This window comes from Colias philodice, chromosome 18, assembly GCF_061535455.1.
Source record: "Colias philodice isolate Cphi_HAF_F1 chromosome 18, ilColPhil1 Martin Lab GWU primary, whole genome shotgun sequence".
Classification (NCBI taxonomy): domain Eukaryota; kingdom Metazoa; phylum Arthropoda; class Insecta; order Lepidoptera; family Pieridae; genus Colias; species Colias philodice.
Genome location: NC_143103.1, coordinates 832802 through 859022, shown reverse-complemented (window position 1 = coordinate 859022; position 26221 = coordinate 832802). Strand labels below are relative to the sequence as shown.

General features: G+C 32.6%; 1 long non-coding RNA gene across 1 annotated transcript in view; it reads left to right on the top strand.

The window, feature by feature from the left end:
• The window catches only part of LOC149480216 (uncharacterized), a 117655-nt gene that overhangs the window by 38157 nt on the left and 53277 nt on the right, over positions 1–26221 (top strand). Inside the window, exon 2 of the long non-coding RNA XR_016317086.1 lies at positions 8206–8221. This is a non-coding gene — a long non-coding RNA (uncharacterized LOC149480216). The remainder of the gene's footprint in view (positions 1–8205; positions 8222–26221) is intronic.

The window sequence follows — 26221 nt, the reverse complement described above, 5'->3', positions numbered from 1 at the left end:
TTACATGTTTTTTTTTAATGAAAGAAAAGCTTCATAAATTAAGAAGTAAAAAAAAATATTATTAATTCCAAAACACGACACGTTCCAAATAATAATCTACTACGTCAGAAAATAATATAAACCAGAAAATAATCGATAAATCCAAAATAAACGTAACACGATATGCAACTAGAACAAGACTAATTACTAACCCCGTATCACTCATCCCAACTCCTAAGCCACTTAAAGTGAAAATTTAGCAAAATGATAAATACGAAATTGTGACGGTGTCCGTGTTTTGATGGCGACCCTTCACCGTATCTAGTTTCAAAGTGGTTCCGTAGATAGGGTTGCCACACGTTCGCAGTATATGGGACTGTCTTGTTTCATGATAACAAGTTGGTGTGATAGTTACATATTACATTCTGAAATATTTAGAGTTGTGAACTTCTACTTTAACTCAAAGTAAAACTAAAACATAAAAAAAAAAAACATTTTATTGATTTTGATTGACTTTAACTAGTGTTTACGTTCAGCTCGTCCCTTTTTAATCGATTAGTAATGTGTTTTCTACCTGCCAGAATAAGTAAGAAACTCGTTAACTAATATTATCGATATTAAAGTAAAAATATAATTGATAAAAATAAGAATATAATTGATATATTTAATAATAATTGATAAATATTGCTTGGTTTAGAAACATTGACACTGTGCCCAATTTACTCATTGGTCATAATTATGATGAAATAATGGTACATAATGGTGGTAATATATCATAATAATTGAAAAGAACATCAATCAACTGATTATAACAAGCTCAGTGATAAGATAGAGCCTTCTCAATGTTATATAAAATATACTTTGCATACATTTATCACTGCTAAAAGTTGAATAATATTTAAACTGTAAAATCATGGCAACCCTACACTTCAAGATATTGTATCGAACATCCATGGCCTGGAATTTATAACATTATCCCTCATATTTACTTTACACACGGTTTTGTTTATCCCAGATAACAGTTTAGTTTAGATCTGGTGATTACTTCGGGTTTTGGAGGGTAGTTCGAAAATTTTAATGTTCGATTGTGATCTTCTTTCCCCTTAATATTATTATTAATACATAATGCTTAAAAAAGGATAATTTTTTTTCAATTCAATCATCAATTTTCTCCTTAGAGCCTAAAGAAATGTTTCCAATATGAATTGCATTTAAATCATACATTTTTACAATATAGATTATAACAATATATATATATTAAACAATTAAAATTAATGTTAGATATCCAAGCTAGTTTGCGTCTTTCATGTCACCGTATCCAACAAAGGGTAGCATAAAATATTGAGACGTAAGGCCGGATGAAAAATGGCCAAATTTGTCATTGCTTCACTGCAGTAAAGTGGGTATGAAAAACAGTAAAACTGCCTAGAACTATACTTGTGTTATTAATATTTTGGAATATAATTATATTGCTGTTTGATTAAATACAGACAAAATACCAAAAAGCTTTTTAGTACATTTAAGAATCAAGCCAGATAAAGACCTATTTAAAATTCCGTCACCACGTTAAAAATAGACAAAAATTATTTGCTACTTTTCACTCTAACGCTTAACCTTTTTAAAAGCTTTTAACTAAGCTCCGAACGAGTAAAGCGAACCTCTAAAAGCGTACCTAAAAATGCTGGTAGCGATTTTTCTGGAAACACTCTTGCGTTATTACGAAAAAAATTATCTGTAAATGATGACATCAGCGGGGATTACGGGGCTTCGAAGGGACCGAGAGGGGCATATACCTCTAACAACAAGAAGTAGTCGCGGCCGCCCACTACGGCTTAAGTCAGTTAATGCTTAAAGGTCGCGAAATGTGTTCGAGAAAAACTAGAGCTTTTTATTTATTTATGGGTTTAGTTAAGTGTGAGATTGGAACAGGATTGTGGAGTCAAAGCGTGGTGATGGGGCTTTTTGGTTTTTTCCGTCAATTAGTTGGATTTAACTGCTTATAGAGGGGACGCTTAATTCAAGCCAATTTGAAAAGTACCACATATTCTTATCTTTTTTCTGATAAGGATTTAACCATCCTAAATTATTATAAGCATAAGAATATGCTAATGTAATCTTTTCTTTGGAACTTTTCATTTGTCCCCTAAGATGGCGTGCATTAAGAAATTTGCATGTGGATAACCTTAATATAATATAGCAACGAAATATTTTTATAAAAATATCACTAGCTCAATTTACATAATGGAGTCACCTCAATGGGCCGAAGGGACTCTAATACTCCCCATTTACAGTATATTTTTGGAGATAACGGTAGATTACTTTTGAAAGACTTTCAACACTTTACTGAATATAGGATAAGTGGTGAGACGCCATGTATTGAAAGGGATTTTGCCAAATGATCATGTCATATTATCACTAAGTTTTCCTGAGTTTACAAACAAATGCATAAGATTTTTAGCTATATTTGCAATTGTGTGAGTATTTACTATTGTAGAGAATTAAGTCTTCAGTGTAAAGTCCGGGTTGAAGACCGCAAAAACGGGCTGCTAGAAGATTGTCAATCAATTATGTATAAGTACTTAAATACACCGTATTCGAGTTCGTTCATTGGTTAGTTCCAATGTGATTGAATTCGAGAATAATCTTATTTTGAAACACAAATTAAATAGTAATTAATCGATTGTCTTTTTAAAGTAGTAATAAAGAAGTTAATACGATTATGAAGTTTTTTTTTATAAAACCAAAATAGTTGTTTATATAGAACCATTAAAAAACAACAGTAAAATTGATTTTCCTATGAAGCAATGATGAAAAATGTGTGAGTTCTTCTTAATTTGTCACTTTAAATCATTCTCATATCTCATACCATTATTTCAATTCGTTAAAATAATCATTATCAACCCACGTACAATCCAATTCCTATCTTTTCTATTAAAAGTATTTCTTTAGTGGCATGAAAGCTTTTAAATTAATAAACAATATATTATGTGATAATGTGAATGTATTTTGCGTGACGTCATAGATAGAGGTTTTATGTGGACAAAGAGCTGAAATATAGTTACCTTGAATTAGTAGTTAAAATCGGTAGCAGAGGCTGTGTTTTTGATATGCAGAAGAGGTCATTTTCATATTTAATAGCATACAATTTGATACGTATGGTTAATCCTGTTTCATAATTATGTATAAACATAATAATAAATACTTAGTAGTAATGGGCTGGTTCCTACCTCCTTAAAACAATATTTAAGGTGATGAATTAATTTTTCTAACATTTACGGCCCTTTTCAAACCTTCGTAATTTTTATATTATTAAAGTTATCGTGATGAAAATTCTTGACAAGAAAGTTCAATAGTAACACAATACGTCTACCGTTTTAGAAACATGATTCCATGATATTTTCTCGATAGAAAAAAAATACAAAGTTATCATTGTTATTTTTTTTTAATCTCTGGCATCTTCAAAATAACAAACGTAAAGTTACGACTTTTTGGATATTAACTATAAAATATACAACCTATACGTCTACCGTGTTAGAATTTTGAAATATGCGATGGTTTTGAAATAAACAAGAAATACTTGAAATTAGCGCGCGACCAGCCAATATAGCGAGAGCCGCCCTGTACCTTCCTACCCCGATCGCTGCACGAGTCATTCCCGCTACGGCCGTCACACGGGGAACTTGTGTCGCTCGCGCAATCGTAAAAAAGGGTGACAACACGATAAGACAAAATGAGACAAATGGGGACAATAAAGAAAATAAGAAGAAGAAACATAAAGGTTGGAGGAAAAAGAATGCTTACAATTGGAACAAATTAATGAAGTAAGTTGGTTTTATTTTAAATTTGATGATAATTGTATTATAGACGATGTTTGATATGTACCCCTGTTTTAAGTACATAACGAATGTGTAAGATTTTTTCATTTATAGTATAAATAATCTGTTCAGAAATCCGGAATCCAGAAGGAAAATAAACCCACTGATTGTTCACAATGTGAATCCAGTCCTTCGTAAGTACCTTTATTCAGTCAAAAATGTATGTTATCAAAGCTCTACTGGTTTTATCGCATGATTCCATTTTTAGCAAAAAGCAACAAAGTGCAAAGAAATAAAAAATCATGGTGAACTTAGTGGAAGTATGGCGGACATAATATGGAACAGGAGCTCATTGGAGTAGTATTATATTTAAAAAAAATACGAAATAATTTCAAGAATTACATTTCTTAGAAGGTGGTAGATAAGTATGTTGTATAAAGAATTTGATGTTGATATTTATTTCATTTATACTTACTACACCTGTGCGGGAAATTGCTTAGTAATAAAACAGGTTTATATTCATATTTACATAGTAATGTGAGTTTTCATTTCGAAAAATTTTGTGTAAGTATATTAAATTGAGTTCCTGGGTGATCTGGAAACACAATTGGGCCCGGAAGATGGCGCTGCAGTCACTCCTCCTAATGACATGAACCGATTTGGATGAATATTTGTGTGCACATTTCATTTTTGTGGGATGATTGGTTGATTCGCTTTCACATTAGCTAATATTATGTATTTTTGTTGTTAGAAAGTAAACTTAATTTAATGTTTATAATACATTATTATTGGTATAAATAAGCCAGTGTTCGTCTCACATTGCTGTAAATGCCTACCTACCCTACCAGGGCCTAACTTTGTTCTGGCTATTTTATTTTGATTATTTGTAATGAATAATTACAATTATAATAGAGTGCAAAAAATAAATACATGCGTCAATATATTTTGTGTTTTTTTTAAACAATTTTTTTATTTAAAAAAATATCATTCCGACCGCGGCTTTGCCCGCGTGGAATTAGATTATATCGTGAATCCTGTCTTATCCCACAGAAGTGTTCAGTTCGGATAAAAAGTATCCTATGTGTAAATCCAGGCAATTAGCTATATTTTATCAAAATTGGTAATGTAGTCTTGACGTGATTAAGTAACAACTAACAAAAAAATATACAAATTAACATCCAAAGTTTCGCATCAGTTTTACTGTATTAGTGATATCTTCCACTCTTGACTTTGACTGAGAAGAATTAGGGTTTATAACTTCTTTCAGAAATATTACCTTTCATTTTTGGGCATGACGTAATATTTACGTCAGCATCAAATTCTATCTAAATCCATTCAGTAGTCCGCGTTATTGAGTACCATTTCATTTTTTCAGAGTAACAATATTTTTTGTTATTTTAAAGATTATTTATAACCTGTATTATTTTGTAATAAAGTAAACATTACGAAATAATAATAATTATTAATAATGTCTAAGTAGTTGTTAAAAAGAAGATTATTTGTTTATAAGCAAGAAAATAAAACCAATAAATCAACAATTAAATATATGTATAAGAATATTATAACTGTTTGACGACTCCATACATGTTTGTCCCGAGTCGGCCAGCGGCAGTGCGGCGAGTTTGCAAGAATGACTTCGCGCACACCCGCGTTCGCGATAGCGAGCTATTAGACTCCGCCCGCCAAGCAGTAGATTTTTTTTTGTGTATCGTCTTAAGGAGGTTGGATTTACCGGTGAAGCCCATGACAGTGGGGATACAGCGTCCTTCTGGATAACACTCGGATACATGGATAATAAAACAGTACTTGGTACACATTTTTTATGTTAACAGAAAAATATTAAACGTAAAGTACTAACAAGATGAGCATTTTTTAAATAATATAAACTACAAGATTGCATATCTATGTAAAACATAATTAAACAATACCAAAAACTATGCTTTGATGGAGTTTATATGTATGTTAGTCGGGGTCGCCGGAAAGCGTGCGACGGTCATGATAAGGTTATTTTAGAGGATAAAAGCCTATTCAGCTTGCCCGTAATTGTGTGATGGAATTAATAAATAGTGCATTAAGTGCGTGGGTGCATAATAGAACATTATTTTATCATGGGTAGTGGTTTTGTGGAGGCTTACGGTTTTCGTATACGTGTGTCCGTTATTATTTGGATATACTGAACTTTAATTTTTGAGACTGGTACTTGTATGATGAAATTATCGTGTAATTACTGTTTTAGTAATCTAAGAATCTTAAATATCAATACTAAATGCATTTTATGCCTAATCCAGTGAAAGAGCTTGGGTGAGTTTTAATACATAGGAAGTTAGAATAGTTCAGAAGGATAAAAGCTACTTTTTGCTCATTTAACTGCCAGAATGAGAATTATGTGTGAGGAATATTAATTTGTCACATTGTATTTTGAAGTATTGGTAAACGTATGAACCCATTAATGCCAGAGTTTAAGAATAAGTTACAGATATTTTCTCCGCAACAATTAATCTAACGTTCGACGATCAACGAATAATTTCTTATAGCTTCAAACTGCAACATCAAGCATAAATATCCAATATTTGACACAAATTACTAAAAAGGTTGTCAGTACTAAAATGACCTAACCGTATCATGTAGCAAAACCACAAGCAGTTTTATTGAATGCTCTAGGTAAAGCTTATTCCGCGCCATTACGCCCCTATCCAGTAAGCCTTGTATTTAATTCAAATCCGACGCTCCGCTAAGTGTGATCTAACAAACACTTCCACGGATTTAACTTGAGCTGAACACTGATAAATCTTATCATTATATTTGTTTGTTTGTGTAAATAAAGACATCTGTCTATAGTTTTGTTTTGCTTTGATTGTTTTTATATACGTAAGAAAAGTCGTATGTATAAGCACTAGTTGTAGACCTAGACATTATCTACTCATATTATTACACGCAGTATGTAGTACATAGCTTATAATTTCATTATTTGCATATTTTTTAACTTAGCTAAACAATAGATTGGGTATACGTTTTTAGTGAAATAATTACTTGAGCATAGATTAAGGATTGGTCTCCGCGCGCGCGCTACGACGCGCGCGCGGAGACCAATCCATAATCTAAGTACTTGAGGTTTTATATTATGAAGTTGAAATCGTTGAATTAAAATTAATATTTTACTAAAAAGTAGATGAATACTCATAAAGATTATTTAATTTCATAATAATAATACATTACTTAATATAAAATCTATCTATAGATACTAAATTTGTACAGGGTAATAAGTCGAACCGATATAGGTATATTTATTCTGTTTTCAGTCTATTGCATAATTTGTAAAACTGCTTAAATGTGCTTTAATGTTAAAAAGACAATGCCATGACACTATTTAAACTAAACGGGGATAAGAGAATAGATAAAACGCAAGGAAAAAGAAAGAAAAACTGATTCTTTGCGAAGAAGTAATATTGATAAGATCTGTGAGCTTGAGAACAAGCATAAACTCATGCTCAAGTATACATATAATACTTACTACTTGTACCGGCTTATTAAAAATTTAGCCTATAATATAAATGATTAAAAAACGATAGTGAGCTGGAATTCAAATCCGAATCTTTCGCCTTGACAAATAGTATATGCTTTTGGTTAGATAATATATAGCCTTCTGATGTTGAAATATCTAATTTTAAAACAGTAGAGTAGTTTTGTAGTTCCATCGTTACAAACAAACATACAATAAAATCATATAAGTTTTTTATATTATATCAGATCGAACAGGATTAAAACACAAAAGGCGGCTTGTATAAGACAAGCCGCCGACAAGCAGCCAAAATATCATGTTACATAACAAAAAATGCATTTATAAAATGCTACTGTAAGTAATACGATCTATATTGACGTGTGAATAAAAGCACTGTTACATACATAGTATTATAGCAGATGAAAAACATAATATTTAAATGTTTATGCGGGATTTACACGGGTCGATTTTCGTCGTGCGGCTAGTTGCTTGACAAATCGCCTCATCATGCCGCATCGCTAGCCTATTTACACAGGTGACTAAAATTGCACGCAGCTCGATCATTTTTTTATTCATGGATGGCAACCATTGGTTACATGCAGCGAGCCATCTCCTGCAACTGATCGTTTTACACGGTCGATATTAGTCACCAGCCGCATGCGACCGGTCGCCGCGCGGCAAAAGTCGGATGCTAGTCTACGTTGGGGCTTGCGATTTTAGTCACTTGCGGCCTAGCCGAATCGCCATTTAGACGGTCGATTTTCGCCGTGCGGCGGAAATCGTGCGGCTTTAGTCACCCGTGTAAACACCGCTCACTGGATTCTTATATGAAAATTTATTCATTTAATGTTAATTAAAATACAATTAGGTATTAATAGACCTCTATAACTAATTGAAAATCTTCTGTTACAGGTATTTCTTGGATCATGTAAGTTTCAACTATACGTCTTGGATAAGCTGCTGCTTGTATTGGAAATGCCAGCTTCTATAAAATTATACATTGGTCAACGTTCATCAATTGTATTTCAATACAATTTAATTTTAACACCATGTCATTCTATTGTATAATAACAATTAAAAGTATAATTCATTCAGCTATCTTAAAAAAATAAAATTCTCGAATAAAATAGACATTTTTAGATCTTCATAAATATTAAAAAAATAGTCATTATCTTTACAGACGTTTAGAACTCACATACATACCTACTGATTACAATTATAAATATAATATATATCAAAGCTAATAATAGCAAGACAAAAATTCAAATTCATTTCATTTCCAACAATTTACAATCCCAGTAAACCAATTTGAACTAATCGAAACGTTGTTAAATCATTCAATGAACGTATTCAATGGCCATCATTCGGTCAAACGAAGGAATGGTTGGCCTTTCATTCGTGATAAGCGAAAATACATCTTTTATTAAGGGAATAAGATTGTTATTACAATAGCAAGTACTATGGCCAATCAATTTGACACAAACATTTGTTTTATAGTATGACGTTCTGGGTGGTATTGTTTTTAAATAATTGATAGACCACACAGTTGTTGTGTACTTTTTAATTTGATTTGCCATGAATATTGTAGGAATAGAAACCAAAATGAAAAAAAAGCTGTAAAATTTCAATGCTCAAAAGCGATATGGGTACAATCTTTGAAAATGTGTATAAAATTACGTCTTTAATGAATAAATAATATACCTCATTAAGCAATCCATTTAAGAATTTTCTATATACATTGTTTTAATTCCACATACTTGTATTCCAATTAAACGATATAGGTACGTTTATCATAAAATATCGTCATGACCTTTTGTTATATTATGTAGAAAATATTCCAGAATACAATATATCAGAAAATTAAATTAATTGGCTCAACGAGGATAAAGGATCGGTAATATTTGAAGGTTATCAGCAGAAATACAATAGATATTAATCAATACATAACTTTTGTATGAAGAATCGCGCACACATTAGGAAGTAAACATGTCAATTGATGTATTAAGACAGGTAGAAATATTTGTTTATACTATAAAATGATAAAAGATGGTAAATGTACAGGAATCAACGAAATGAAAGAGATCTTTTAGGTACCTAATGTAGGAAAGCTAAGCTGATAACTTCAAGTATATTCAGTACCTTACACCCAAACTTTTATATGCCTGTAAATTTTTTTAACATTTACAAAAACTCGCACAAAACATACGTAATTAAACAACGAAGATAGCTTCCCCCTCAGCATTATAATTCTATAACGCCTTAAAATATTTAAACAAACTCCAAATTACTTCGCTGAACGGGCGACTTAGCCCCGACCAGAGTTAAAAGTTTTTCAAGTCTCTTATTTGTGTTTAAGATCAAGTATTCGACATTAAATTGAAACTTTGGGTTTGCTGGATGGAAGATTTCAAGTTATTATTTGTTTTACGTATTCCCGTGGTCTCGAATCTTCTCGAATCTTTTGGATTTGGATATTTCAACGCTTCCGTCAGAATGTTGACCAATCGCTTTTCGTAATTTCTTTGTTTAGTAACGTCTTAGTCAGATGAATTTTATTTTATGTAAATCCATTTCCATTTTGATTTAGGGCCGATTTTTCAATGCTTGGATAAAACTTAATATCCATCCAATAAAGTATTACACGATAATATTAAAATGTCACGTAAACTGTCAAATACGGACAATTAGAATACGTTTTTAAAATGGTAGTTTCATACATTATTCTACGAATAAGTTTTATCCAAACATTGAAGAATCGGCCCTTAATATTTTAAGATCGTGATATATTAATTTTATTCTTCTAGAGGGCGTGGACCCTACTACTGGAAAATTGTCCTATGAATATAATGTTTTTTGTGTCTGTGTGTTCATCTGATAATATTTATGTTTATATAGGTACACATAAAATGTGTTCTAGAATAGTAATTATATCAGTCGTTTAATTTCATGACGAACAAAAAATATGATTGCGTTTGTGAGAATAAAAAATTATACCCTTATTGGATTCTCAAGTCGGAAATGTAGCATCATTAATTTTATTATAACACTCGTTAATATATTCTTAATAAAATATTTCAAACTAACTTCCGCCCGCGACTCCGTCCGCGCGGAAAAATTAAGAAAAATTAAGATTTATTTTTTTTCTACGTAATTTTCCGGGATAAAAAGTATCCTATTTTATGCCCAGGATAATAAGGTATAATTATACCAATTTCCATCAAAATCGAAATGTTAGTTTTCACGTGATGCCTTCACATACAGACAGACAGACAGACAGACAAAAATTTTTTTAATCACATATTTGGGTTTGGTATCGATCCAGTAACACCCCCTGCTTTTCACTATTTTCAATGTACAGAATTGACCCTTCTACAGAATATTTAAGGTATCTATACATATAATAAATATGTATAGATACCTTAAATATTGTATATATATGTTTCTACAAATTGGCAACCAAAACTTAATTTCGACCTAGCCAAACTTTTCCAAAGGTCGTTCCCATCTCGACCGTTATCCAAACTAACACGCAAAGCTAATCATTGAAATCTCAGAAATTTCATTAGGACCGTCGATAACAACTACGTGATTAAAGACGAGGGAATTAAAAAAATTAATTACCGCGAATCTAGAAACAAACTAATTTCAAGAGGCTCTTTTTAATCAGCAAAACCTTGTAGTTGTCTTTCGAGTTTGTAACTCGCATCTTCTAATTGTTCAACTCCCAAAGGATCAAGATTTGAATGTATAATTAGTCTCGAAGCTTTCAGAACTTGACTTCGGTACCTTGCGTACGTCAACTGCGTATGCTTTACTTGAAATTGTTATTTAAATCTCTTTTCTCGCATTAAAATATCTAACAAGACATTGTAATTATATTATGAAATAAGATATTGAATATTTAGTTAAACTACTATTTTTCATTTTCATTACCTACACATTTTATAATATATAGGTTTAGAAAAAGTGAAAGAACTCGGTAGTAACACAGTTATAGCTATTTAAAAACAAGGTTATCTCATTGATAATACCCTAATAATTATAATAATAATCAACCAAGAGACTCGTTTTGAACATATTTTCTTACTTATAACATTATAAATGCGAAAGTGTGTCTGTTTGTTTGTCTTGCTATCATATCGCAATGAAGCGACTATGCTATGATTTTTATGTATTCCAATAGTTACAGGAGAGTAACATAGGATACCTTTTATCGCGGAGAAATATTGGCATCCCATAGAAAACTAATATAACGATATGGTATACGAGATTTAACGTCTATTTCTCGTAATATATTCCCTTCGTTCTCTGTATACTTTAAATATTTGTTCACCGCTGGATTGACAACTAATACTTTACCCCAGTTGAGCTCTCGAAGACTACAATTGATCGGAACAAGCGTCATTCCCCGAGGCCCAGAGGAATGTAAGTTTCTAGTTTCTACGTAACCTTTGTTCGACGTCCGATTGCTTCGCCAAAGGATTTGGGATTTGAATTTATCATTAGATGATTCTTAAAGTACGTGGTTTTCATCAAATATTCAGGCTCTCGATTCTATGTCGGATTCGGACCGGGTAATATTTTATATTTGCCTCGCCCCTTTAAATGTATTCTTGTTCTATATAGCGGTTATTAATAAGGGTATATTGCGTTTAATTGTACATTCATAAGTAGGGTACAGTCGTGTATTGTTTTAAGTATTTGATATAGGTACGCTCTTATATTTTTAGTTTAAGTATTAATAAATCGTAGTGACATTTTCTGTTATTTTCCTTTGTTAAGCATATTGCGAATATAGCTTTAAAAACTATTTTTTTTATATTCTCACAGCATTCGATTTTTTTTTGTAGAGTCAATTGTCATAACAGTCGCTTGAAAAATGTATGCTTAATCCTTCATACGTGAGAAATAAAAGAGAGATATTCGCTCGAAACGGGAGGTAATAAACACATGTTTATGTACATTGTGAAATTTCGGGCAAGATTAAAAATATGCATCATATGTGATGTTCCTTGTTTATGGTAAACAATACGAAATTTGAATTTTGAGCCGATCCTACATAAATAAAACGGAGGCTGCGTAAACAGAATACGTTTTTACGTGGCGGTATGAATTGACAGGTGTTTGTGTGTTTTAGATGCGTCGTATGAATAAACAGTCGGTTGTTATTTTTTATACGTTCATTACTTGGAATAAATCGTGGGTTTATTCTGTGAGTGTAGGGATATTTTTCGTTTGCGTTATAGTAGGAATTTGGGTAGAAGTTTTAATTGTTCTAAAAAATGATGTACTTGTTAGTGTAGGTACGTATTGTAAACAATATACTATGTATAACGATTATAGCTCTATAAAATTAAGAAAATTGTCCCTATAAATCTGCCATATAAAATACTTCTATAAAATGTTCCCAGTTCTTTTTGGAACCAAACACAGCCCATTACTTATTAATATTATCGACGATATAGAGCATAAGTACTGACAATTAGTCATACATTTAATTCAATGCGACTGGAGAGACGCCAAGTGTAGACTTTTGGCAAGATAGCTATCTGAAGCATAATTAAGGATGTAATACATGATCAGAATTATAGACATTATTTATGAGCGATACATTTTTAGTATTGTATTTAATAGTTATTGGAGTAACACCTATAAGAAGATGAAAGTATGAATGCAAGTATAATACTGCCAAGTTAAATTGCAAGCTACTCTTCCCATTTCTACATTACAAGAAGGTTTTAAACTAGGGGAGTTATCATGATGTCTTATAGTTATATTATTTCCAGTATGGGAACGTGATGGTACTTGAAGACCTATGCGCTGTCATTTTTGTACACAGGAAATAATACTACATTAAGATAATTATATGGTATGGAACAGAATTAGAAGGATCGTTTGAATCCAATTTGAATCGAATACAGTTACATAAGAAAACCATATTATCGTCTTATCATACAAGTCGATTTTTGCAATAGATGTTATCGGAATCATAAATATACATATATCGTGGATTCGCATGTCAGTGACATACCGTGACATGTCGCTGCCAATTCTGCAGACCCTTTGGTTTAGGTTATCGTATATTATATGAGCTTTTACCGATCTGATGTGACCGTGGATTTTTATCGTATATGTTTATGATTTATATAGCAGTCAATTGTTTCAAAGTCGAAGTTAAACATTTGTTTATTGAAACAGACTACTTATAGAAATGTATTTGGAACAAATATGAATTTTAACATGATTTCCACTGATTTGGAAAGCAGTTATTACAGATAAAAACTCTATTATTATTTCTTAATGTTTAATAAATTTTTGGTTAAATGGATATTGATACAAATTAATATATTGGAACATTATTCTCATTAATACTGTTGATCTTACGTAACATTAGTTTCACTATCAATTTTTAATGTAGTTTTATGCAAACTAAGATCACTCGGTGTCTAGTATACTAGCGTCCCATGCGCATGCATACTATTAAGAAGTCTTAAGAAGATGACTTACTTGTATAATATATAACTATAGATATAGGCTGAGGATTTAGATAATTGCCCGTCTTCATAAAGCACTTACTGTAGAACGTAATTCCTATGAAGTTACTTCTGAAATATAGTGAAATAACTCACGCAAATAATAATTTTGGTGACGGTTAAGTCTAAGCTTAGTTTGTGACGGGATTAATTATTCTAAATAACATTTTGGATGACTAATGTAAGTTAATTTGCGACTGGCACTTTTAACACTGTAGCTTTTCACTTTTCATACATAATAATAATATAATGATATAATACAATTTTATAAATTTATAAAGAATAGAAAAAATTCGATCACGAGGCGGGACTCGAACCCGCATCCTTCGCGCCATTCCGGGGCGGATGCTTGACCAACTCAGCCACTCGTGATCCGCCAGAGCAATCGAATTTATTCTATTCTTTCAGTTTTTTATGTGTCTGAAGGGACACACCGCGCGCCATCTATTGAGATGATTAACAACCATTTCAACCAATATGAAGCACTTTTCAGTGAATACAATATTGTAACGATGGAACACGACCTTTTTTGTTGAATTTATATTTTTGGTTTTTATGGCATTCAAATGCTTTATAAATATAAATTTATAAAGAATAGAAAAAATTCGATCACGAGGCGGGACTCGAACCCGCATCCTTCGCGCCATTCCGGGGCGGATGCTTGACCAACTCAGCCACTCGTGATCCGCCAGAGCAATCGAATTTATTCTATTCTTTCAGTTTTTTATGTGTCTGAAGGGACACACCGCGCGCCATCTATTGAGATGATTAACAACCATTTCAACCAATATGAAGCACTTTTCAGTGAATACAATATTGTAACGATGGAACACGACCTTTTTTGTTGAATTTATATTTTTGGTTTTTATGGCATTCAAATGCTTTATAAATATAAATTTATAAAGAATAGAAAAAATTCGATCACGAGGCGGGACTCGAACCCGCATCCTTCGCGCCATTCCGGGGCGGATGCTTGACCAACTCAGCCACTCGTGATCCGCCAGAGCAATCGAATTTATTCTATTCTTTCAGTTTTTTATGTGTCTGAAGGGACACACCGCGCGCCATCTATTGAGATGATTAACAACCATTTCAACCAATATGAAGCACTTTTCAGTGAATACAATATTGTAACGATGGAACACGACCTTTTTTGTTGAATTTATATTTTTGGTTTTTATGGCATTCAAATGCTTTATAAATATAAATTTATAAAGAATAGAAAAAATTCGATCACGAGGCGGGACTCGAACCCGCATCCTTCGCGCCATTCCGGGGCGGATGCTTGACCAACTCAGCCACTCGTGATCCGCCAGAGCAATCGAATTTATTCTATTCTTTCAGTTTTTTATGTGTCTGAAGGGACACACCGCGCGCCATCTATTGAGATGATTAACAACCATTTCAACCAATATGAAGCACTTTTCAGTGAATACAATATTGTAACGATGGAACACGACCTTTTTTGTTGAATTTATATTTTTGGTTTTTATGGCATTCAAATGCTTTATAAATATAAATTTATAAAGAATAGAAAAAATTCGATCACGAGGCGGGACTCGAACCCGCATCCTTCGCGCCATTCCGGGGCGGATGCTTGACCAACTCAGCCACTCGTGATCCGCCAGAGCAATCGAATTTATTCTATTCTTTCAGTTTTTTATGTGTCTGAAGGGACACACCGCGCGCCATCTATTGAGATGATTAACAACCATTTCAACCAATATGAAGCACTTTTCAGTGAATACAATATTGTAACGATGGAACACGACCTTTTTTGTTGAATTTATATTTTTGGTTTTTATGGCATTCAAATGCTTTATAAATATAAATTTATAAAGAATAGAAAAAATTCGATCACGAGGCGGGACTCGAACCCGCATCCTTCGCGCCATTCCGGGGCGGATGCTTGACCAACTCAGCCACTCGTGATCCGCCAGAGCAATCGAATTTATTCTATTCTTTCAGTTTTTTATGTGTCTGAAGGGACACACCGCGCGCCATCTATTGAGATGATTAACAACCATTTCAACCAATATGAAGCACTTTTCAGTGAATACAATATTGTAAAGAATAGAAATAGTTATTAGTAATAGTTGTTGAAAGAATAGAATAAATTCGATTGCTCTGGCGGATCACGAGTGGCTGAGTTGGTCAAGCATCCGCCCCGGAATGGCGCGAAGGATGCGGGTTCGAGTCCCGCCTCGTGATCGAATTTTTTCTATTCTTTATAAATTTATATTTATAAAGCATTTGAATGCCATAAAAACCAAAAATATAATACAATTTTGTTAATCTCCGAAGCAAAAGGTGGAGTGATATAAGCTTAAGGTCGATGTCGTGTGCGTGTGTCTGTGGTATCGCAGATTTCAAACAGATGGACCGACTTTGCTTGCGTTGGTTCTTAGCTATGTTTGGTTAATATTGATAGGTAAAGTGGTAGGAGTGTACAATGTTATCAATCGAAAAGATAAAACGGCATAAGTATATCGAAAATATACGGTATTTTGGTTAAATCGCAATGGTAGGGGGTTTTTCAATTTACTTGTGATTAAAAACTCATCAGACTTATAAATAACAGCAAATAGTATCACAGATATACAAATGTACAAATGATGGGGTGTACAAAAGTGGCTGTCTATCAATTTGTCACCCCATGTTCAGACTGTCTGCTGCGGAAACGAGGGGACATCCCTCACACATTAATAGATATTTATGTATGTATATCTAAGGTTGTGGTAGGAAGAGGAAATATTAATAGATTTTTATATACCTTATTTATATATCTAAAGTTTTACATAGTATGAAGAGGAGTGATTGTTCTGTTTGTTTTGATCAAATTCAACTGCTTCATATTAGCAAAAGTTTCATCTTTAGTGTAGCTTTTGTTTTTTTGTTGAAACAGCGAAATAATGGCTGATATTCGCAATAAAAATGTTATTATTTTGGACGAAGGAATGGATCCGTGATTTGAAATAAAAAAATCGTTTGATAGGTAGTCGAACGTTGATACCTAGATTGGCTTATATTCATCATCTTCAGAAATAAATTATTATAATATTATGCACTTAATACATCTTTAAATAATAGATACATTTTAAAACACTATAAACAACAATTTTTGACCAATTACTTTTAACCTACCTTCGATTACTATACACAACAATTTGTCATTAAGAATAACATCACATTATCAGCAACCAATTTATTTCTCCTATCCCCTTCAATTTATTAAAATTTCCCAAACACTGAGACATTATCTGCTCCATACATTTGTCATTCTTCTAAACTCTACATGGGAATATCGACTCTATTTCTATACTTGCAAGGTGCAATTTAGAATGTATTCTGGGACTAAAAATGATAAGGAGTGGAATGATTTTAACAAGAACACGGAAACATTTGACCAATAAAATACAATTAAAAGCCTGATTCGTAAATGTATGTTTGTATCTAATCGCTGTAATTATTTAGAGTCTGAGTGAATGGAATGGATTTGTGAATGAGTGGATCGAATATTTTATTATTACCTATAGAAAGAACAACTTTTAAGGTATTAAGAAATGATTTATGTTTCTAATAAGATGAAATCTTATAAATTATTTTATAAATTATTGAATTCTTATAAATTATTTTATATAAAAACATTTAATATGTCTTGCACTATATCATAGGAAATATCATACTCCACTGCACTACGTATATGCAGAAATAATTCGAACATTAGCATCCATTACGAAGCAGATCAAAGTACGATATTATCTGGATCATAAATTAAGCCCATACAATGGGTAGGAGGTTGTGGTCAGGTCAATTGAGGATTTTGAAAGGAAATTGTTGGGTAATACGTGTGTCTGAGAGCTGGTGAATAATTTCGGGCTTATGTTTTAGGTTATATATTTAGGTTATGAATTAGGTGATCATTCAGGTTTGAGACATTATGAGTTTAATAAAATTATTGAAAATCTTGCATTATCGTTGATTATAAAATAGTTCATGACTGTTAATTATGTTTATAATTAATATCATTTTATTTCTCAGTGTTAAATTTTTCTCATGTATCAATGATGTATCTACGTCATTTTTTTATTTCCAAATAAAAACGTATTTTAATAGCCACTTCAATTTTATAAGCACAAATTAAGGAAAAATAAACTTAATATATTATTTTACCCTCTAGCTATATATAAAACATTATACACACCACACCACAAGTACACACATTCTCATAATTTTTGTTTCATTACACTAATTAATTCATCAATGTATAATGTACATAAAACATTTATGAACACATCAATACCCGTGACTCTCACTTCACTCACTCAAAAGTTTCCAAAAGATTTTAAAGCCCGAGCAAAAAATGCAAGCTCAATCAACTGTTATGTACGCTTGAATACAACGTTCATACCAGATATCTCTGTTAACATTTAAAATAAAACACGGCTTCTTTTTATATTTTCTTCATACATATATTTAGTAACCTTGATAGTTGATATGGCTGATCAAAATTAGTTATCACATTAGTTACATTATGATTTCATTTGTATAATATAAGGAACCCAATAAATGTCCTATTAGCAAAATAATTTTCAGCAAAATAAGTAACTTTTATAACTTAGAAGTGTTTAATATCATCAAAAATGCTATTACCTACTTCACAACACTATAATTAAAATGTAACATATTTGTACACTTAAGATATTTAGAGAAATGTTTGATAGTAGGTATAATATCATTTACATAATATTATTATATCGAATTCAATATTGTATTAAAGACATGTCTGTCCGTGTGCCTCGCTGATCCGATAATAAATATAAATTATAATAAGTATAGTATTTCACTAGCTCCTAAACTATAAGTATTATATTTTCTGCTCCTGTTACGCCTTGTTGCGTAGGCTGAATAAGGTAAGGTCCTTCAGTTTTAAGGGTTCTCGTGATAATCGCTCAAATTCCCAACATAATAGGGTTTAGAGTAATAGTTATTAACGACCTTTGTTTATGAAAATAAATACCGAAATATTTTCGGTATTTTGTTACTCGATACACATAATATTATAATTTTAAAGGATATAGCATCCTTGTGGTTAGAAAAATAAGGGATGGTATAAATGAGGTTCCAACCAACCACAACATCATTTTGCGACGTCATTATTTAAGATCATTTACTGTACACTGTCAAAGATTCTTCACTACATAATATCTACAAATCTACAATAGGCAGCTTCACACAGTGCGAACATCCTCGCGAGGCAATTCCTGGGCGAAGCAAGTCGGTATGTGTGGAAAGGCTCGGCCGAGGATAACGTGTGTGCTGCCATTTAGAATACAATACAACAGAATAGAATAAACTTTAATTTCAGAAACCAGTTACACAACGGAGAAAAAAGAAAGTAGTATAATTTGGAAAATCCAAAAGTGCACGCCTTTAATTTTTTTTTATAATTATTTATTAATTATTATTTTTGTTTATTTAATAACAATTAAACCACATCGAATCAGACCCTGAAAAATGAAAGGGTTCTATTCCTGAGCATACTCAAGCGTAAGAGAAAAAAAAAAGACTCGATTAGTAAAGTATTTCGGTCGCTATCGTGTTAACAAGAAAATCCTCCGCACATACCTGACGTCCACGGACGTCCAAGACAGAACTTTTTTAAACTGTTTTTTAACTAGTTTAAATAACAAAAATGACATAAAAAATATCATGAATGTTAAAAATAGTGTTTTTTCTTAATATGTGTGTGTATGTAATATGTATTATCTTACAAGTGCAATTTATGATACATAAAGACATTTTAAGTTTGAAAAATCAGATGTTTTGCGCGAAGTGACAGTAGTACCCACCTCAACGCTTCGCTTATGAGGCGTGCAATAGTATACAAAAAAAAATTGTTAAGAACATCTTTCGTTCTGCGAAATAAGAACTTTGTTGAGAACATTTCGCTTGCTTGCACCTGTGTGCTTCGCGAGGCTGCTCGCTCTGTGTGGACCTGCCTAATTATAAACAAAGACAGCATTTCTTCTTCCACGATTAAACCTAAAGAACTTACACAAGACACTCACTAATGAACGCGGTCAGATGCCTTATTCCCATTAATTAGGAAACAAAGGAAAATAGTTTGGAGCCGGCTTTAATTTGGAACTTGCTGGAAATTCGGTTATTCAATACCTCTGTTTGATGTTGCGTGCACACGTCAATTTGTTAGCTGATTAGGATCGGACGCCAATTAAAAATCAACCTAATGTGTGTTGTTTACAGTTCAAATTTGGATGAATTTAATCAAGGATGCAGTAGCTTTTTTCAGTTTTGACAATCGGTTTTTGTTTTAGTTTAACAGCATTAGTTGCAATTGATGCTGTGTTTTAAAAACAGAATAGAAATGCATCAATGTTACTTTATTAATAGAAACATATTCGTGCGACCATCCACAATCTGTTAATAAACATTTTTATCCATGTATTAATATTATAGAAAATGTTTTGGTAAGAATTCTATAAAACCTATAGTGCGAGAAATATGGAAAACAGTATTTACAAAGAACAGCTTGCAAAAAACTCTTCAGTTGCTTTTGTGCTACGCATCTATCAAGATTTGTTGTTTCAATATATTATCTTTAATAATTTTACAGCTATGTACGTCATGCGTCGTGGTATTAAAGGCAAATAGGTTTTTTTTTTTTTTTTTTTTTATAGTGGGGAAATCTTCCAAAGATACCCACGGCCCCCGGGGAAGGAGCCGTGGGTTATGTCGGATTCTTACCGACTAAAACCCCACTGTGTTCCGTCGAGCCGCTTTAATGATGGGGCCGCGGGTATTTGTTAGAATTCTTCCGCGACCCCCTCGGCGGCAGCCCATCTCCAGGCCAGGCGCAAGCCAAGAACAGGAAAGGTGCCTGCTCTTCCCTCCCGTTGGCGGCATGAGCGGAACACGTCTCAAGTCGCCTCACCGCACCGGACGATGGATTACATTCCCCGTTCCACCGCCCGGTGCCCTTCGTCAAGGAGGCACGTTGCGACCGTGTAAAGCGGCCGCAACACGGCGACGACGCCCAATAAGACGTCTGCGCCGGATCGGGTCCGCGTGAGGATCCCTCTCGCGCACCCGCTCTGCCTCCTCTAGATGAGTTGACCCTAGTAATTATTAGTAATATACAATATCGTTTTTATTTCTAACTAGCTGTCCGCCCCGGCTTCGCCCGTGGTACATATTTACGTTTTCTCTAAATAAGAACCATCCTCGTACTTCAAGGAATATAATAAAAAAATAATTATCGAAATCGGTTCAGCCGTTCTCAAGTTATGCGCTTACCAACACATTTTGGGATTCATTTTTATATTATTTCTAATAAAACTTCGCTTACATTCAACAACTAAGATTAAGATCAATTCTATATCTTATCGGGTAATAAATATTGCTATAAAAAAGCCATAAATGGTTAATCTAGTCTAGACAGATAAAGCTTAGAGTTCAGAGACATCGAAATTACATTTCAATAAGAATTTAATTGGATTGAGTAAAATTTCAAGTAATTTCTTTTCGATTTTAAAGCTACTTTATTTAATGCGAATACTGTTTCATTTTAAAATGAATGTGTTTTATCATTTTACGTGTTTACTAGCTTGGCTTCGTTCGTTTGCTCTTTATATTACAGCGAATGTTTCGCATACCAATTTTATTTCTGTAATTCACGTTTCAGTACTTATTTTGAGTTTAATCATTGATTATTTTTTTCTAAATATACCTAGAACATCATCAAAAAGTGCCATAATACTTATTCCACAATTCTATCATATGAATTATGTTCATTATCTTCATGTTTTTACTACAACAGGTATGACAAATACCACCTTCTCCCAATCAATGCAAGGCTTGTACTACGAAAGCTTATAAATAAATTACAAAAACATAAATTTTTCCCTGTAATCAAACAGATTTACATCCAGACATAACAAGAATATTATGTTCATTACAATTTCCTTCCACTATCAGGATTTAAACTACTGCGTCATTTTTATGGCGATGCAAGCAAAAAGATCACTAGAGCACCACCGTTCGGTAGTGATACAGGTAACATCAGCAAAACAGCTGTCAAACATTCAACCCATGTTTAAAACACCAATTCTTCACCTGGTTACATCGCTACGGAATAGAAAATATAAAAGCAAGGAAACTCACGTCCGTGTCTCGTTACGTTTGAAAGCTGAAGAATGGCGATGTCGGAATATGACTCGCTCGCAAAGTTATACAATTTTTATATAAGTGCACGGACAATGTGGAGCGTGTAGCAAATAAAATGCCTTGTTAAGAGTCACTTGTAGATTTATAGCAACTAGTCGGTTCGCTGACGTCTACCTGGATCTGTTACAAGACTATCATCAAGTTTATTCGTAGACGACACTGAAATTATTTATTCAATTTGACTTCTTCTACAAGCATTGTTGAATCTTCATAACCTAAGGTCATAACAGAGAAGAGTGGGCGAGTACTCTGTCAGTCAGTAACAAAAAATAAATAAACTTACTGAAGGTACTTACTACTAATAATTCAAATAACAATAATAGTACCTAGTTATTTAGAATATATTATGAACTTCAAAATTACAAATGATTAGACAAAATTAAAGTCTAGGCGTTGCCCCGGTATGGTAAAAAGACGAAGGACCAAATTTTTTGTATTCTAATGTTTGTAAAATATTTCATTCTTCAAATGATTTATAGTATTTGAATGCTATAAAACTAAATATTACACACCATAATATGGTCTGAAGGTCAAGTTGTCACCAGATTGTCTACCAAAGTCCAAGAAGAAGTTCGAAATAAATCCTCATTAAGTCCGTAGACGAAAGCTAGTTAATGTAATCTTCATAAATCACATTAGCAATTTAGGAGAAAGAGCACTCAGCGAGTAGTCCGGAAAACCAGTTATGAATATTTATTATTTACTCATAGGCCTCGATTATTTAAGGGTACGAAATACAAAGCGATAGTAAGTAGGTTAGTAGGCTTGCGAATGTATAATTTGGCTGTTTTTGCATTGAATCTAGTTTAAATATATTATAGTTTGGAGTGGTCAGCTGTTGGAATGGACTCTACTTTTGTATTGCTGAAAATAGGCCTTGAAATAGGTTTATAATTGGGTTTAAATTTAGTTTTTTTATCGAAGGAATATTATCTGATGATGGTTTGTAGTCGCGGTTTTCCTCAAATTTTGATGTTCTTTATTTGTCGTTTTCTGTTTCTCGGAAGTTGTGACAAAAAATATTTTTTTTCAATTTTATCATGAATTGAGTTGACAAATACCAGAAATTTACTAACCCGTTTCATGAAAAGAGTAACAAATATATTGTTAAGTAAATGAATATAAACTTGTATTGTTTTATTGGAAGTATTAGATTGCTCAATGTTAATAATTTCAGCATAACAAAGCCTAAGCGTTTCGATTTTGATCTCTATTACTCAGATAATAACATAACAATTAGAATACAGAAACATGATCAAATCATTTGTTTACTTCAACTTGAAGCTACATTTCGTTAAGAGGATTATTTAGCCTCATTAGCAAATAATGTAAATTCTGCTATCATTAAAACAACACGAACATAAAATGATGGATGTCCATTAAATTCTATACGTATAATTACTGAATTCCAGGAAGCTATTGGAGTCTATCAAAAAGCAGTAATCTTTGTTGATCCAGAGCCAATTAACTTGGAACCTAATGATGGACTCTTCACGTGACAGCAATGCAATGTTTACTTGATGGGGCGATTCGTTGAAACTGTCATGGTCTCTTTGGAATCGATTTAGGTATACAGAAGGCCATTTGTGGCCGCAATTTTATTTTGTTTGCTGATCGTGGATACAATTATTTGAGCATGAACGTGGTAGTAATTTAAAAAAATGGTGTAGGTACAGTTCAGTGGAAATTTTATAATTTCATATATATTATCTACTAGCTGTGCCGCGCGGTTTCACCCGCGTGGCTCAGCTCTTGTTGGTCTTAGCGTGATAATATATAGCCTATATTACTCGTGGATAATGTAGCTTTCGAATGGTGAATTTTTAAAATCGGTCCAGTAGTTTATGAGCCTATTCATTACAATCAAACAAACAAACAAACAAAGTTTTCCTCTTTATAATATTAGTGTAGATTTCAGAAATTTTGAAACGTGAGTTATTTAGTAGCTCATATTATATACCATTTAATGTCAAAATATGTTCTATGCATTTAGAATTTAATTAAAAATTATAATCAATAATATAGCATAATTGATTAGTGAGTGTCAAAACTGAAAATAATTTATCTTTGTTTAACACTGCATCTATCGGATCCATAAATAAACTACAGGTTCGAAACTATCAGCAACTAATAATTGATATTCTCATGAAGAAAGGTTCCATTTTACATTAGCTACAGTTTATTTATTTATTTATTTATTCTTCACTGTATAGGAAATACAAGATTAAGACGACACAAAATAAAAGATACAATCGGCATACAGTGGGCGGCCTTATGGCTATAAGCCATACAGCTACAGTTGAGTAGTATTAACTGGTAAAATTGTGAGGTAAGATTCTATGTTCACATTAGCTATCGGTAGAGGTGGGTACTAACTGGAAAACTTGACCCATCGAGTCAATCCGATCAATCGACGTTTCATTAATGAAACACAATAGCGTGAAAGCATTACAGACGTGGAAGATCAAAGCCAAATGAGGGTATTTCGTGACTAACACCGAATCAAAACACCGTCAAAAGTTTTCGAGGCTTTTATACCGGCACGAATTCGCGCTATCAGATCTTGAGGGGATTGATGACGAATCATTTTACGGTGATGTTGTACTTCTCATGGTATTTTGGTAAATTTGGTGAATAAATTTCATTTGACCAAGTTTAATTTAGATTGTAAACGTAAAAACATCATTTGAAGTTGTGGAGGTCAATTCAAATTGAAAGTGATTAACATTATTTATTTCTCGTCATATAGTTTGGTGAGGTCAATATTTCGTAATCACTAGGAGACGCACAATATCCTTAACCATGAATGTTCGTTTACTTTAGAATTTATCTCTGTCTTATCTATACTAATAATAATGTATGTATGGTTTTCACGCATAAACTACTGGACCGATTTTGTTGAAATTTGACACAGATAATATTTAGACCCTGAGAAAGAACATAGGCTACCTTTTATTGCGAAATATGTATCACGGGCGAAGCCGAGGCGGACCGCTAGTTAAGTATATTTTGCTTAGAAAAATCAAAATATTATATCGACAAATTTTAATAATGAGCCCAGCCATTTGAAGCTATAAATAGCAATTCACCGAACGCTGTATTAAGTGATCAATTATAGCAAACAATATTGGTAATTTGAATATTCCTAAATACTTATTATCGACGTTTGCCCCAAATTGCCTTGAACTACAGCAAACGAGTCACGTCATTTCTAATCAAGGAAATTCAGCTATAATCTGACGTAAAAGGGGTTAGTTCACACAGCGTAATTGCTATTGTTCATAAAACTAAGGCAATTAACTTTTTGATGAAATGAATACGAAGGATTTCCTATTGAAGGTTTTCGCAATTTTACAATCACAATTATGCGCTATGAAAACTTGTAAGTAATTGTGAAAGTGGTAGTTTGTTTGACAATCGTATACCACTGGAATAATTGTTTTTTTACAAGGCATTTATTTAATTAACTGACTATAACTTGTGGCCATAACATGAATATGAATAAATAATTTTATTATAAGGTTTTACTATAAATCGATCGATAATGTGTAGGAAAAGTTTAAAATTTCTATATTTTATCAGCTGCTGTTTCATTAGCCTCTGTGGGATTGATGTTGTGTATGATTCTAATAGTAGATAAGTATACTGTGTTTAAATTTAGCTATAAAATGAATTCAAAGTCGCTTATTCTTAAGACTGAATCACTATTACTTTTATAGTAGTGGCGGGTCCTTTTTTAATATTCAGTGCAATTTAATTACTTTTATTTTATTTGAGAAAAACACAAACAGATCCATACCGGCTTGCTATTAGATTGAAGGTACATATAATCTATAATTATAATGTAATAGGACGATTCAGAAGCACTTCTAAAGTTAGATGACTACCATACGAGTAAACACTCCAATTTATCCAACAAACACAGGTAACATCTTATCAAAATCGTCTAAAACGAACTATCACAGGGCTATAGATCCAGCGCTTACAGCAGTTACCTACACAGTACAGATGTATTGCATACATAGCCTAAGATACCCCAGATTAATCCTGTATTCATCGAGTTATCGTACAGTAATTGGTTTCTGTACAAACCTATGTTTAGTGTAAAAGCCAATTAGAGAGTGGGACGCGTGCAAACATGGCCATTG